Source organism: Misgurnus anguillicaudatus, chromosome 22, assembly GCF_027580225.2.
Source record: "Misgurnus anguillicaudatus chromosome 22, ASM2758022v2, whole genome shotgun sequence".
Taxonomy (NCBI): Eukaryota; Metazoa; Chordata; class Actinopteri; order Cypriniformes; family Cobitidae; genus Misgurnus; species Misgurnus anguillicaudatus.
Genome location: NC_073358.2, coordinates 1,459,258 through 1,474,981, shown reverse-complemented (window position 1 = coordinate 1,474,981; position 15,724 = coordinate 1,459,258). Strand labels below are relative to the sequence as shown.

Genomic DNA, 15,724 nt, shown 5'->3' with positions numbered 1-15,724 from the left:
CATAATAATCTGTCTCGATTTGCTTATTCATTGCCATTTTTTATGATCCATAAGTTTGATTTCCATATTAGACCCCACCGATGTGCCGCGAGACGAAAGCGGTAGGTTTGTCCGTATTTATGTTAGTTTATATTTTCCATAAATAGAAATGCTTCTTCCTGTATCAAATACATGACGTGATTTGTCCTGTGCATTTAACATGTACGTCATTTAAAAAAAAATGAAACATCGCCAAATGACAAAAGGTGCCTCTCTAAATGATGTGTGTTGCATAAATTCAGTCAAGTATTATAAACTCTCTTCAGCAGTATTTAGGTACTCTACAACAGTAACTTTAAAAACATGCATATTTAGAATAAAAATCAGAAAATATAATGCATTATTAGTATGACGCAAAACTTAATAAAACAAAACATAATATGAAATTGTTATATATAACAAAAAAGCGAATACCGAAATTGCCCCTAATCCTTTTATAGACTCAATTCATAATTTATTCAAATACAACAGCCAATGGCAAGTCATTTGTATACCCAATATTTTTATATTTACTTTAAGAAGTAGTTATTTTATTTATAAATAAACAGAATACAGTGGCTTATTATAAACAGAATATGAAGTTTGGTTGTAGTTTTTAGGCCTATAATTACAATGTAGCTTTTTTGTTGCCAAATCTGACATTTAGCTGTAAGTAACATGCCTTTTAACTCTTTCCCCGCCAAGTTATCTCATCAATTAAGAGAAAACATTTCCCTGACAATGACGCTTTCCTGATGAGTTTTTTAATTGAATTCCACTATTATCCACTAGATGGCACTATTACCCACTTTACAAGAAACTGAAGCATCAACTAATTTAATTAATTTTAAACTCAGTGTATGTTTTGATCCTTGTTTTGAATCTGATCTGTAACAAAATTATTTTTAGAAATGCAATTATTTCTGCTTTTTGCTCAAAATTTATATATATATATATATATATATATATATATATATATATATATATATATATATATATATATATATATATATATATATATATATATATATATATATATATATATATATATATATATATATGAGGTTATAAAAAGAGAATAAATGAAAATAGGATGAAACGTTTTTTTGTGTCTTTTTTTGGGTTGATTCAAATGCAAATGAGCTGATATCTGCACTAAATGTCAGGGTAATGATTGGATAGTGCAGATTAAGGGGCTGTATTATTATTATAATAAGATCCCCTTTTGACATCACAAGGGAAGTCTCATTTTAATTAACTATTTTTTCAGATGCTTGCAGAGAATGGTTTACCAAAACTAAGTTACTGGGTTGATCTTTATCACATTTTCTAGGTTGATAGAAGCACTGAGCACCCAATTACAGCACTTAAACATGGAAAAAAATCAGATTCAGGAAAGATATTTAGCTAATTTGTTTTGTTTAAGGGACCTGGATAATGAATAGAGGGGCACTGGCCCAAAAGCCGCTGCTTTGGCCCATGATTGGATAAATTTGAGCGGACCCAACTATTGGTTTGTAAATAAACCTGTGATGGATTGTTGTTTAATAAACATGGATTGAAACAACACAACATTTGGTTTAAAAGAACCCAGCATAGACATTTAAAAAAATTATTTTAGTCAGTTTTTAATCAATAATATCTGAACTGTATGTATTACCCTTCAGAGGATACAAAGAGTATATCTGTAATACATGTGTTATTGTCTTCCCCCTATTTGCAACTTATTTTGAAATGTTTTGTGCATAAACCTTAGAGTACAACATTTTGTCATAAAACCTATAGATGACCAACCATAAGTCTGGTAACACAAGCCCATCTCACATCATTCATTACTGATTTATACCTTAAATCTGTGATTTCTGTTCAAATATAACTCTTAGCAGATGGCCTTCAGGAACAAACTTTGAAATCAGCCAAGAAGTCTTCACTTTCATTTAAAGGAATAGTTCATCCAAATATGAAAATGATTTTATTATTTCCATGCTAAACCAGTAAAGGCAAGCAAGCTATTTTGGTTGCTTGAAGATGTCCATTTCCCCGTGAATCTCAAAGCAGCTGCTGAAAGTATAATGCAGATGATGTGATTTCCCTAAAATCTCTTCAGCTATAAAATATTAAAGAGTAGTTAGTCTTCTGTGAACTTTATTGGGTTTCCCATTGAAGTTTGCTTTAGGGCTGGGATCTCTGTGGAAGATACACGAGCTTACAAGAGCTTTAGATTTGCTTGTGCATTTATTAATGACTTCTAATCTGAATGCTTTACTGCTAAGCTCACAGAGCGGATGGGCAAAATTGGTCTTAAGATAAGAATCTATCTTTAAACATCAATCAATCGTCTCTGAATCGTCCATCTCTGTTTCTAAAGATCTTTACATCAAATAAACACAGAGGATGTGTTTTCCTCATCCTATCTTCAGCTTCAGCATAAAATTAAAAACTGTATATACTGTTAGCATAGCAATGCCATAAAATATAAGTTAATGTTAATGTTACCGTGTTTAATAGCGTGTAATATCACACACATCAGACTGGCAGAAATTCAGCAAAGATTACAAAACTGTCTACTATAAATATCTTAAAGCATGCTGTGGTTAAACACCATTTTACTTCATCCTTTACTTACAGCTGTCATTATACGTCTGAAATGATTACATACTTTACATACCACAGAATCAACATTTAAACTACTTTTAATTACACCATGAATTATGGCGTTTGAAGTATTTACGGTATTTACAGTACACATGAGCTATAAGTTGATGATACATATGCTTATGTTACTGATATAAAGACACAATTTCACCTTCAGAGTTGAACGCAGAAGCATTAAAAACTGCTGAGACAGCAGAGGTAAATGAAATATCTTCATGTTCATACTGGGTTTGCACATCTGAGAATTAACACGCACATTCATGAGAATGAATCGTGAAAAGTAAACACAGGACGATGAAATCACATGTCAAGTGTATCATGAAATACAAAGGAATTGTTTAGCAAAAGTAGGGCTGTCAGGATTATAAAATTTGGCTGACGTTAATTGTGACGATTATGATTGCTTTGACATTTAATTCTCATACATTTTTTCTTTGTTTATTAAATATTTTTTCACACATTGTTGTGAATATTATAATTAAATCTTTTGCAAGGTTTACCTGGCAGTAAATATTAATACATATTACACATATTTAAAAGTAATCTGATACTGTCTCTTTTATACAGGCTCTGCAGCTCCCCCTTGTGTTTTTTAAAGAGATGTGCAATCATTGCGGTGATCTGAAAACATCACGATGAGGTCAAACTATTGCGATGAGACAATTATTTAATCATTGTGACAGCTCTAAGCAAAAGAGAGACACAGTTTCTGGTATCTGTGCTATTTTGCTCTATTTAAGTTGTAAACTCTTATTTTATTAATGTAGTTTTATATTTAGCTCAGACGGGCAGATGCTGTTAGCTGAACTATTGATTTTATTGAATACAGAATGTGGAGCGAATCCTGGACCATTTGAAAACTAAATTGAGTCGGATGGAGGGTCCAAGGTCATGCTGGAACATCCATAAACTCCAGTGCACATCAGGTCAAACATCTCTACACACTTTCCTATATATAAGACTAAAGTATGAAGAAAGTGCAAACATTCAGATTTAATTGTTGTCTGAATGAGAAAAGACTATGGGAGGTTTCCTAAGAACTGAAGACATGGATATTTTACTATATTGAAGCTGTGTCCCAATTCAAAAGCTGCATTCCAAGATTGATTGCATTACAGCAGCTCAAAATCTTTCCTTGAGCTGCGGAGGATAAAACGAATGGATCCTTCATAACCTCGGCCTTCCTGAAATTTATTGCATGTCTGAAATGCCTGAATATTTTAAAATTAAACATTGAAAAAGTTTGTTAAATACAAGTGTGGGTTTTTTTATTAAAATGTGTCACTGTTTTAGTATTTTCAATGATGTTTGTATTAATATTGTTTCTGCAATACTGTGTATGTTTTACTTTTGTGTATTTCTAAGGTTGGTAAATTTGATATAATGTTGTTTACTTTCATCTACATTCGCATGTCATATTTTTTTTTAAATAACAATATTTTTTTGTGGCTCTACTTTTGTTTTAATAAGTCAGAAAGGCTTAGTCCACAGCTCACCCCTCCCTTTTGAAACGCACAGAGAAGCTACGGTAGCTGTCACAGGACAAACACCTCGTCCTCTGAGACAATGTAGTAACAAAACACGCTCTATAGATCAGTTTATCTGTTTAGGGCTACTATAAAAACATGATGGCTACATCCATGTAAGAGAACCTGCGATATGTAGATAAAAACGGCTCATTCTAAGGTGATAAAAACAATACAGTTCATTATGTAAGGTCTTTATACACCACTGATAATATAGTTATGAAGATTATATTGCATTTCTGCCAAGAGATTCTCCTAAAAGTTACACCATGCACCTAAATGACTGATTAAACATTTTTTACTCATTCCCCGCCAGCCTTTTATTGAAAAGTTGCCCAGCAGCATTTTTTGTGATTTTCACAAAAGTTTCACAAAATGCCTTCCAGGAAAATGTTCTTCTATAAATATATAAACATACAAATATATCAAATGAAAGAACAGACCCTCTGCTTTCAAACACAAACAATAAACAAACTAAACGGGTATTAAAAAAGTTTCATCCTATCTATATTTTTTTCTTTCTTATAAACTCTTAAATATGGGTATTTTTCTTAAGATTTTTCTTTATTTATTTATTTATTTTTTGCAAAAAGCTGTTAGAGATCAAATTCAGAACAATTATCAAAACATGCACAGAGTTTAAAATTAACAATTTTTTTTTTGGCTTCAATTTTATACAAATTGGGTAATCGCGGTATTACAGATAACCTTAAAAACTCATCAGGAACACATTTTTCTCATGCAAATGTTTTCTTTTTATTGACAAGATAGCTCGTCAATGGCGGGGAAAGAGTTAAATGTATAAAACATACAAAATTTATCAAGTCTTTCTTGTTCTTTTAACGGAAACCAAGAAAACAAATATTAAGCTGTTTAAATAATAGCAGTGTCAACATTTTTCTCTGTAGACACTTGAAATTTTAACTCCATTGAGTCAACCAACTTCTGGCACCTAGAAACAGATATTTCAGCTCAGGATCCACAGCCAAAACTATTTTTCTCTCATCAGTCTACAATTTTTTTTGTCATTTTTTCTTTGGGTCAGTAGGTGTGTTGATGCCCTTTTTTAACAATGTTGCTGCTTCTTAGAAACAGTTTGACTTCAATCAGACGTCTTCTGAATCATCTAAGATCATCTTTGATCTTTCTAGAGGTGATGAAATCGCAATCTTGACTATTTATTGATCATTTTAACAGTATTTGCTTGTTTTCTTTCATGTGTTTCAGGTTTTTGTTGCCATTTAAAAATGAGATAATTTTAGCTGAGCATGCCAAACTTTGCTGCATTTCTTTATATTTTCCCCTCTGAAATCAACTTTTTAATACAATTACATTGTTCCTTTATAAGCAATGTTCGAATGGCCCATTTTACTTAGAAATTTAGCAGTAGATATATTTACATTTGCTTCCCCTCTTACTCAACTCTTTCCCCACCAATGACGAGTTTTTACGGCAATCCATGTTTCCGTTATTATCCACCAGATGGCGCTTTTACACAACCTATAAAACACTGAAGAATGCAAAAACAGTAAAAACTCTGTGTATGTTTAATTGCTCTGAGTCTGATCTCTATCAAAAGTCCTTCACAAAAATGCAATTATCTCAGATTTTTGCAAATTTTTTATTATTTTTGAAGAAACCTACACATATTTGAGACGTGATAATAAGAGGACAAATGGAGATAGAATTAAACTTTTTTGTAATCTTTAAAAAATCTGGCACTGGCTGGCAACTTTAAAAAAACACTGGCGGGGAAAGAGTTAATAAAGAACAAAAATGAGCTGTTTTTTGACAGAATTAACACATTTTCTAATTAAGCTTTACACTGCTATTATTTTGATCACAACTCTTTGAATAAATGAGTCAGTAACTCAAGTACTGAACAAGTAGTGTGGATATCTTTACCAATGGCTATTCTGTTTTTCAGGTTACTAATGTTGCACTATTATTTGTCTTTTCACTGTATATCATTACATTATATCATATTTTTGTAACAGTAATGAGAATATTTGTTTTATAAAAAGTCGTCTGTGATACAAAACACGACTGACCCCAGATCACTGTCTTCACATTCAGACACTGTGTCTTACTATACACCAGTGGTTCTCAAACTGGGGTCCGGGGCCCCCAGGGGGGCCGCAAGATGGTCATACCATCAGTATACAGACATTACGTGCTGTCTTATCAGCCGTATGAACTCTCAGTGAACTCGATTCATGTTTAAACACATGCACAATACCATCGTTTGTAAATCAATAACTGTTTTGTTATATCCCATTGGTTTGTGTGTATGAAATTGTATTGTTACCAGTGGGCACAAACGTATTGTACACTAATACACAACACACAATTTCGGCTAGTGTTTCCCCAGACGCACACTGTCCTCCCGGTGAGATGAGGCGATTATGTTTGGTCTGCTCTGTTTTCTTTAATGCATTGTGCTGTATCTCATCATAACAGCGGCGTCAGTGTGACACTTATTCCTTCTGAAAAACTCTTAATAACTCCATAGCGTCCTGACCGCCGGAGGCTATGAAGATCCCACACACGCTTTCAGTATATTAAACTGTAGAGGAGGACTTTAAACGGCTCTAAACCGATCTCACATCGTGTGCTGTTGAATGGGTGCGTAAATAAAATCACCAGGAAACTCTGTAACATATGGAGGGTCAGTCGAGTTGCACTTATTCAATTAGAAGTCGCCCAAAGCAGCGCTTATGTCACACTCGTCTGAACCAAACAAACCTAATTTTGGCAAATGCGAATGTTGATTGTTTCGGCTGGTTGCCAAAATGACAATATCAAATGAGTTAGTAAAAGTGGTTAGGTTAAGATTGTTAATTATGGCCCAAGAGACCATATGAATGACACGTAAAGCAACCAATTACCTCTTGCTTTGTGCCACGTCATGCTTAGGGGCGAGGAAATGTCTCCACAATAACAGACCGGTGTGCAACCAGGGTTGGGCATAATTTTTTAATTTAACAATTCTGATTCCAAATTTAATTTCCGATTCCTAACGATTCTTGGTTCCAAAGGGGTGAAACGCAGTAAAATTCAAGCCTTTATAAACAACATGATCTCACAAAGTTCCGTGGGATAGTCACAGAATTTTGTGCTCATTTTTCCGTGGCATTCTCACGGATCTCCGCATTTTTCCGTGGCCCTGCTACGGACTGTCTTTTTCCGTGGCATTCTCACGGATTGGTTACTCAACTGCTTTTTCCTACTTTCAAACCATTTTCGCTTCGGTTTAGGGTTAGATTTGGTGTGTGCGTTAGTATGTCACTTCAACTATTTCTGATTTATTCTTTTATATTTTCTAAACTTTAAACAATTGTCGCCTAAACCGAAGCGAAAATGGTAAGAAAATAGGACAAAACAGTTGAGTAACCAATCCGTGAGAATGCCACGGAAAAAAAACAGTCCGTAGCAGGGCCACGGAAAAATGCGGAGATCCGTGAGAATGCCACGGAAAAATTAGCACAAAATTCCGTGACTATGCCACGGAAATTCATGAAATATTTATTTGTGCCATTACTTTTTAAGGAGCTGCAAAACTTTTTGACGAACATGGCTAGGCTAGCTCAAAAGATTTTAAAATAATTTTCCCTCGTAACGTAACACATACCTAAATGATGGCGACTCAACAACAGAAAATGCATGCGGCCCTTTCAGTATAAATGTTGTGATCGATCTGTAACACTCCTCAGTTTCTTTCTGTGTGAGTCTTCATTTCAAAGCGAGGTAGAAGGCGGTCTCACGTGTAGCATGTGCCAGCTACTGTCAGCGGCGACTAATAAAGAGACTCAGGATGCCCAAAGCATCAAACAGGGTGCAATCTTTTAATTTAATACGATGAACCAACTGTAGTTTGTCACAATAATTACACTTAGCTTTGTTTTTTGTTCTGATTTTGCAAAATGCAGCCACACTTTAAAGCACCTTCCACCCCGGTCCATCGTGCAAACTGCGAGCGAACGGTCCTGGGCACAGTGCGGATGATGTGAAAATTATTTGAATTGTTAAGTGGAATTGCACTTGTAACTTTATAACAATGATACGATTCCTTACTTATGGATCCGATTCGAATTGAAATTCGATTCCCAGTGCTAGCAACCGGTAAATAATTCACTCACGGACGTCTGTGAAGTTGGCAAACAGGTTAAAATATCTCTCTTAGATTCCACTAATTCCGTCAAGCAAAACTCTTGGACGTTTTTTAAAGAGTTTATGGTGTGAACCTTGCATACTTTTTGGCTTTGTGTGGTTTCCAGGTGGACTTGTTTTTGAGTCGGCTCCCGGAAATCCTGTATTAATTCAACCAATCAGAGGACGACTTTCGAAGCTGCAGAAGTTTTTCCAGAAAAGTGTGCCGTTGTCATGAGGTCTTCCCTGACAAGTCTCTTTAGGACCCAGCGTTATTACCTTCTAGTGGGTAGTCTTTCAGCGCCGTTATATCATTATAACTAGTGCTGCCTCACGATTAGTCGCGACTAATCGTTTGCAGAATAAAAGTTTTTGTTTACATAATATATGTTGGTGTACTGTGTATAATAATTATGTATAAATTCAAACACACACATGCATGTATATATTTAAGAAATATTTGCATGTGTATATAAAGTTTTATATTTTTATATAATTATATTATATATAAATATATATAAATATAAATATTTATTATATAAATATATATTTTTCTTTAAATTATACATGCATGTGTATGTATTTATTTATACATAATTATTATACATAGTACACCAACATATATTATGTAAACAAAAACTTTTATTCTGCAAACGATTAGTCGCGACCAATCGTGAGGCAGCACTAATTATAACTTTGTTAAAATTACAATTTATGTCTAAATTAGTTGTTTTATATCGTTTTTAATAGCTGAGGCTATAGGTAGTGAGATTAAACAAATCTTGTTCTTAAGAGTTTTTTAGTTAGCTTTACGTACTAGCTTAGCACACAGCTAATGGGTTGCTAGCCTAATATATATTTTTAAATATATAAAAATGCGTTCAAATTATAATTTATGAGACATGATTACTAAAAAAATACTGTTTGTTAATTTTCATAAGGTATGTTTATGATTTACAAAAAATAAATATTTTAAGCAGATAATGACACAAAACTGCTGACATGTCTGCTACATAAATTGTGAGCTTTAATTTTAAGTCCCGTCATTGACAGGCACACATACCCCACGCTTGAGCGTTTTGTGACCAGTAACCTTCATTGACAACAAGCACACATGCAAAACCTATCCTGCGCGTTTGTGAGCCGTCATTGACAAGTACATTAACCCTGCGCGTGCTGTTTGCGTTGGCCGCTTTTAATGATAGAGAGAACAAACCATTTGATATTTGAAATTAAATAAAACTTAACGCTGAGTTAAGCAGATCTCACTTGACTCTGTCGTTCAGCACATGATCATTTAAAATCCGTTTACAAGACAAATGCTGTTGTTGTGTTTAATATAAAGTTTACATTGTGTTGTAAAAATTATGAAATTATCGTGCTAAATTCATAATAAGAAAGTATTAACACAAGCTTTATTTCTGCAATAATATATATAAACAATAATATATGTCATTTTATATACAAACTATAATTCTGTCTTGATATACACATTATCTGGTTCATGTTGGTCCAGTTTAATTCAGAAGACTCATTGGTTTGGTGTATTTATTTTCATTGTAAGCCTTTAAAAGGTTATTATTTTAGATGCTATTTTGTAATATTTACAGCTTAAATTGTCTATGTTTTAACATTTAAAATCATTCCGCAGAATTCCGCAGATTTTTCAAAAAAAAAAAAAACCCCACAGAAAAAGCAAAAAAAAGCAGATTTATCTGGTCCTGGACATTAATAACACGTTATTGCGAAAAACTAATTTTGATCATGCATAAGTGTTAGTTATACCAAGGGGCTATTGAATGCTTTATTCTGATTGGTTAAAAAATGTTCAACAGGTGTTGATAGTTTTCTGTAAAATGCACAACTAACCTATCAAATATCTTAAAATAACCATCAGAGCTAAGTTTGTGGTAACTGTGGTATAATCGGAATAATTGACTCCAGTCCTTTGAATTGTTTAAAAATAATGCACATCCGCGATATAACTACCTTGGGTGTGCATTATTTTCGTATAATTCAATGGGCCCTCGTCAGTTATTCCTCACGTACCATTTGGTGTCCTGTATTGTCATGGTAGACCCAATTGGTCATGACACTGTATGCATCAGACGTTCAGCCAATAGTCTGTGGGCGTGATGTCTGAAGCTGACAGTATTAGTGATTCTGCCCTTAGCAGACAACATGAGATATCAGTTTCATATACAAGGGCAGAATCATAAATAATGTGATGGACAGGGTCTTTGTGTAAGGGTCTCCTGAGCTCTATCTGTATTCTGGACCGGCTGTTTTTAAATGAAGCTCTAAGATAAGAGGTAAAATCCAGAGTATCTTCCCGTGATTCTAACGGCTCTGTTTGATACACAACACACGAGTATAAAAGGCTGAATGAATGTCAGTCTGTTTGTGTCCTGAGGGCACCTCGTCCAAACACGCAGAGAGAGTAACGGCTACAAACCATTATGCAAAGGCTCAGGGACGCATGCGGCATGCAAACACACCGCGTGTACTCCCTGCGTCCTCTCCAGCACTGCACTGTGAGCTGCAATACAACTAATGAACAACAGATGTAAACAAGAGTTGTGTTTGACTGTTAGTGCCTCATAAAACACATCGCTGTTGTGACTTAGCTAAACAACAAACACACATAAAAATACTGACCAAATGTGTGCAAAGAAAATTACATTTAAACAGACATACAATGTTAGTTTGCCCAGGGTGCAACAATGTTATGGGGTTTTAGGTGGTTGCCAAGGTGTCTCTATGTGGTTGCTATGGTGTTTTGGGGTGGTTGCTAGGGCTGCACGATATGTGATACAATTATGCTTTAAGTTTGTAACTGAAAATGATATAACAACATAGATGTTTTACTTTCTTTCTGAGAAAAGAATGCATCATTCTGTCTATATCTTCAGTCTCTCATCTGCATCAAACTAAATCTTTTCAAAGTGTAGCAATATGCGACACGATAGCGATTTCATGTTTAAAATCTTGTTGACTTAGTGGTTGCTAAGCTGTTTCTAAGGTGGTTTCCAGGTGGTTGCTGTTGCTTTTCTGGGTGTTTGCCAGGGCATTTCTACATGAATGTCATGTTGTTTCTAAGTGGTTACTGCAGCATCTCTAGGTGGTTGCTAGGGCATCTCTAGGGGTTGTTAAGACATTTCTAGGTAATTGCTCTGACTTCTCTACGTGTTTGATATGACATTTCTAGGTGGTCACTATGACATCTCTAGGTTGTTGACGTGGTTGCTATGGCATTTCTCGGTGGTCGCTATGACATCTCTAGGTGATCGCTATGACATCTCTAGGTGGTCGCTATGACGTCTCTAGGTAGTCGCTATGATGTTTCTAGGTGGTTGCTATGGCTTTTCTAGGTGGTTGCTATGGCTTTTCTAGGTGGTTGCTATGATATTTCTAGGTGGTCGCTATGACATCTCTAGATAGATGCAATGACATTTCTAGGTGGTTGCTCTGACTTCTCTATGTGGTTGCTATGACATTTCTAGGTGGTCACAATGACATCTCTAGGTTGTTTATATGACATTTCTAGGTGGTTGCTATTGCATTTCTAGGTGGTCGCTATAACATCTCTAGGTGGTCGCTATGACATCTCTAAGTGGTTGTTATGATGTTTCTAGGTGGTTGCTATTATGTTTCAAGGTGGTTGCTATGTTGTTTCTAGGTGGTCGCTATGACGTCTCTAGGTGGTCGCTATGACATCTCTAGGTGGTCGCTATGACGTCTCTAGGTGGTTGCTATGATGTTTCTAGGTGGTTGCTATGATGTTTTTAGGTGGTTGCTATGATATTTCTAGGTGGTTGCTATGATATTTCTAGGTGGTTGCTATGATGTTTCTAGGTGGTTGCTATGATGTTTCTAGGTGGTTGCTATGATATTTCTAGGTGGTTGCTATGATGTTTTCTAGGTGGTTGCTATGATAGTTCTATATGGTTGCTACTGTATGTTGTTTCTACGTGGTTGCTACGATATTTCTAGGTGGTTGCTATGATGTTTTTATGTGGTTGCTATGTTGTTTCTAGGTGGTTGCTATGATATTTCTAGGTGATTGCTATGATATTTCTAGGTGGTCACTATGATGTTTCTATGTGGTTGCTATGATATTTCTAGGTGGTTGCTATGATGTTTTCTAGGTGGTTGCTATGATAGTTCTATATGGTTACTACTGTATGTTGTTTCTTTGTGGTTGCTACGATATTTCTAGGTGGTTGCTATGATGTTTTTATGTGGTTGCTATGTTGTTTCTAGGTGGTTGCTATGATATTTCTAGGTGATTGCTATGATATTTCTAGGTGGTGACTATGATGTTTCTATGTGGTTGCTATGATATTTCTAGGTGGTTGCTATGATGTTTTCTAGGTGGTTGCTATGATTGTTCTATATGGTTTACTACTGTATGTTGTTTCTTTGTGGTTGCTACAATATTTCTAGGTGGTTGCTATGATATTTCTAGGTGGTCACTATGATGTTTCTATGTGGTTGCTACGATATTTCTAGGTGGTTGCTATGATATTTCTAGGTGGTCACTATGATGTTTCTATGTGGTTGCTATGATATTTCTAGGTGGTTGCTATGATGTTTTCTAGGTGGTTGCTATGATAGTTCTATATGGTTACTACTGTATGTTGTTTCTTTGTGGTTGCTACGATATTTCTAGATGGTTGCTATGATGTTTTTATGTGGTTGCTATGTTGTTTCTAGGTGGTTGCTATGATATTTCTAGGTGATTGCTATGATATTTCTAGGTGGTCGCTATGATATTTCTAGGTGGTTGCTATGATATTTCTAGGTGGTTGCTATGATGTTTTCTAGGTGGTTGCTATGATGGTTCTATATGGTTACTACTGTATGTTGTTTCTACGTGGTTGCTATGATATTTCTAGATGGTTGCTAAGATGTTTTTATGTGGTTGCTATGTTGTTTCTAGGTGGTTGCTATGATATTTCTAGGTGGTTGCTATGATGTTTTCTAGGTGGTCGCTATGATGTTTCTATGTGGTTGCTACGATATTTCTAGGTGGTTGCTATGATGTTTCTAGGTGGTTGCTATGGCATTTCTCTGGTGATTTGTTGAGCCAAGTAATAAAGTCCAAACCAAAGTGTGTCTCTTTGTAAGTGTCTTACTCACTGTAAGTTGAAATTGTTATTAGGCACAATGCATAACCATTATTGACAGCATACTGTTTAATTTTCTAAATTGCTGCAAATGTAAACAAACATCTCTTTTTCACACAGTGTGTGTTTTCCATAGACAGTAACAGCTCAGGATTAACCGTGACAGCAGAGATGAATTTAGTGAATAAGGAGGAAAATATAATCGCCTTAATAATTTATTGACATCATAATGTCTTCATGTGAACAGCATGCTATAAATCTATTCCAGTGTAGTACTTTTCAACATTATAATATTTACGCTCTAGCCACTCAATTAGATATTCAATTTTATCTGGCATTATGGAGATGATTTTAAAAACTAAACATTGCACATCTATAAACTTACTGTATATTATTAAGACATTGTAAATACTGCTCTGAGCTGAATGCAACGAAAAACCTCGCTGTACTTCTCCTGGTAAACAATGAATACTCTCTCTGTAAACAATGCAGATTCATAATATGAATGTGAGATTGTTAACTATAGATCAGTAGTGTTTGTGTGATGAGACAGACGCGTGTATTCAATGATCAAATCCCCCTCTCTGTTCTTTCCACCTAACACTGAGATTTTTAACACATTATAGCATTAACACATTTACATCTGCAATGCAACATGCGATACCTTCAAAAGCAGCTTGCTGATGAAGATAAAGCGATCAAACTACTTGTGTTTTAACTGCCCTGTGAGATCTTAATATTATATTTCCATTACGAGGAACTACAGGAAAGTATTTGTTAGATAAGAATAATCCCAGATCAATGTCGTATTTTCTCGTATCTTACACTACATGACTAAAGGTACTTGAACACTAATCTTAAAGCCACATCATATAAAGACATGTTAGAAAATTGTGTTCTTCTCATTATGTGCTGGTCTGAGGATCTCTAAAGAAAGAAGTTGACTGCCCTGCTTCAAAACCTCTTGAGATGAACAGTGACTGACCTCATCACCCAACATCAGCATCTGACCTCAATGATGCTACTGTGTCTGTATGAGAGATAAATCCCTGCATCCATCTTCAAGCATATAGCAGCGTGTGAATTATTATACCCGTGTTTTAGGTTTTTCATTTAGCCATGTGATTATAGGGGAGAGCGGAGCACAACCTAATGCTTTTTGGTTTTGGCTCAATCATTAAAAAATATTTGAGTTTGATTAATTATATTTTTACACAAGCAATACGCACATCTCAGCTACAAATGACCATTTGAAGTTTGTATCTAGTACTTACCATTCTTAGACAATTACACCAAACGTGACAGAAGTGCAAACGTTAGTTGTAACACTTGCTAAAAATTAAGTTTGCAGGCAAATATTTCAACACTATTTAGCCCTTTTCTAACAATAGTTAAATTATAAATGGATACAAATCTCTAAATATGTGAGAAACACAGCACAATTATGACAAACAAAAAACCATACTAAAGTCTCAAAATCAAATTCTGAGATAATGAAAATCAAAGTCTGATTTTAGCCATTAAAGGCAGGGTATCTCATTTGATCCAGAAACATGTTTAGTTATGCTGGTTAAAAGTCTCCTCACATCCTGATAGCAATCACTATGTTAAGTTGTTTAAAAGTATTTGTAGAAATTTATGTCATCTGGGAAAGGCGTAGGACCAAAAAATGTTCAACCAATCATAAATCTCAGTCCGAACGGACGTTGCCTCCTTTGTCCATCATTGTAAGCGTAATTCGAATGCCACCGCACAGCCTGTTCACGCAGACACCATACGTCATGGGCGCGTTCACGTGCGCTCACCTCCCGTCTGTAAACAGAGGGAGAATGGCAAACTTTTCTGCTGAATTGACAACCTGCACAGGAGCCACAAAACGAAAGACATCTTTTACAACAACAGCAAAAACTGCCTGGATCAGCAAAAAGCAAAAACCCAAATTAACATTCACGGTAACTTTACTGCTTTACCACGAGATGCAAACAGCTGCAGGAGGCAAAGGGTCTGAAAGGGTCGTTGTACTGTTTATTTTGGTAAGGTAGGTACGCGATATGTTTGTATTGAGATGGATTCAGATATTCCACTTTGATGAAACATTGTGTTGCTTATCAAATTTGTGTTCGTTTACAGATTAGCATAACGATATAGTTACTAGGTCTACACAACCGAAAGTGTGCTTTAACTAATTCTGATGTAAACCAGTTGTTTATGTTGGTTATTTTGGTAATGTTATTCACTTTGTACTCC

The 15,724-nt window shown here is 35.1% G+C and overlaps 1 protein-coding gene and 1 long non-coding RNA gene across 3 annotated transcripts in view; one reads left to right on the top strand and one right to left on the bottom strand.

The window, feature by feature from the left end:
* Window positions 1–3,863, top strand: part of LOC129440781 (uncharacterized) — a 46,330-nt gene extending 42,467 nt beyond the window's left edge. The window contains exons 3-4 of the long non-coding RNA XR_008643251.2: window positions 3,241–3,385; window positions 3,503–3,863. This is a non-coding gene — a long non-coding RNA (uncharacterized lncRNA). The remainder of the gene's footprint in view (window positions 1–3,240; window positions 3,386–3,502) is intronic.
* The window catches only part of LOC129440778 (astrotactin-2), a 427,123-nt gene that overhangs the window by 319,915 nt on the left and 91,484 nt on the right, over window positions 1–15,724 (bottom strand). The window lies entirely within an intron of this gene.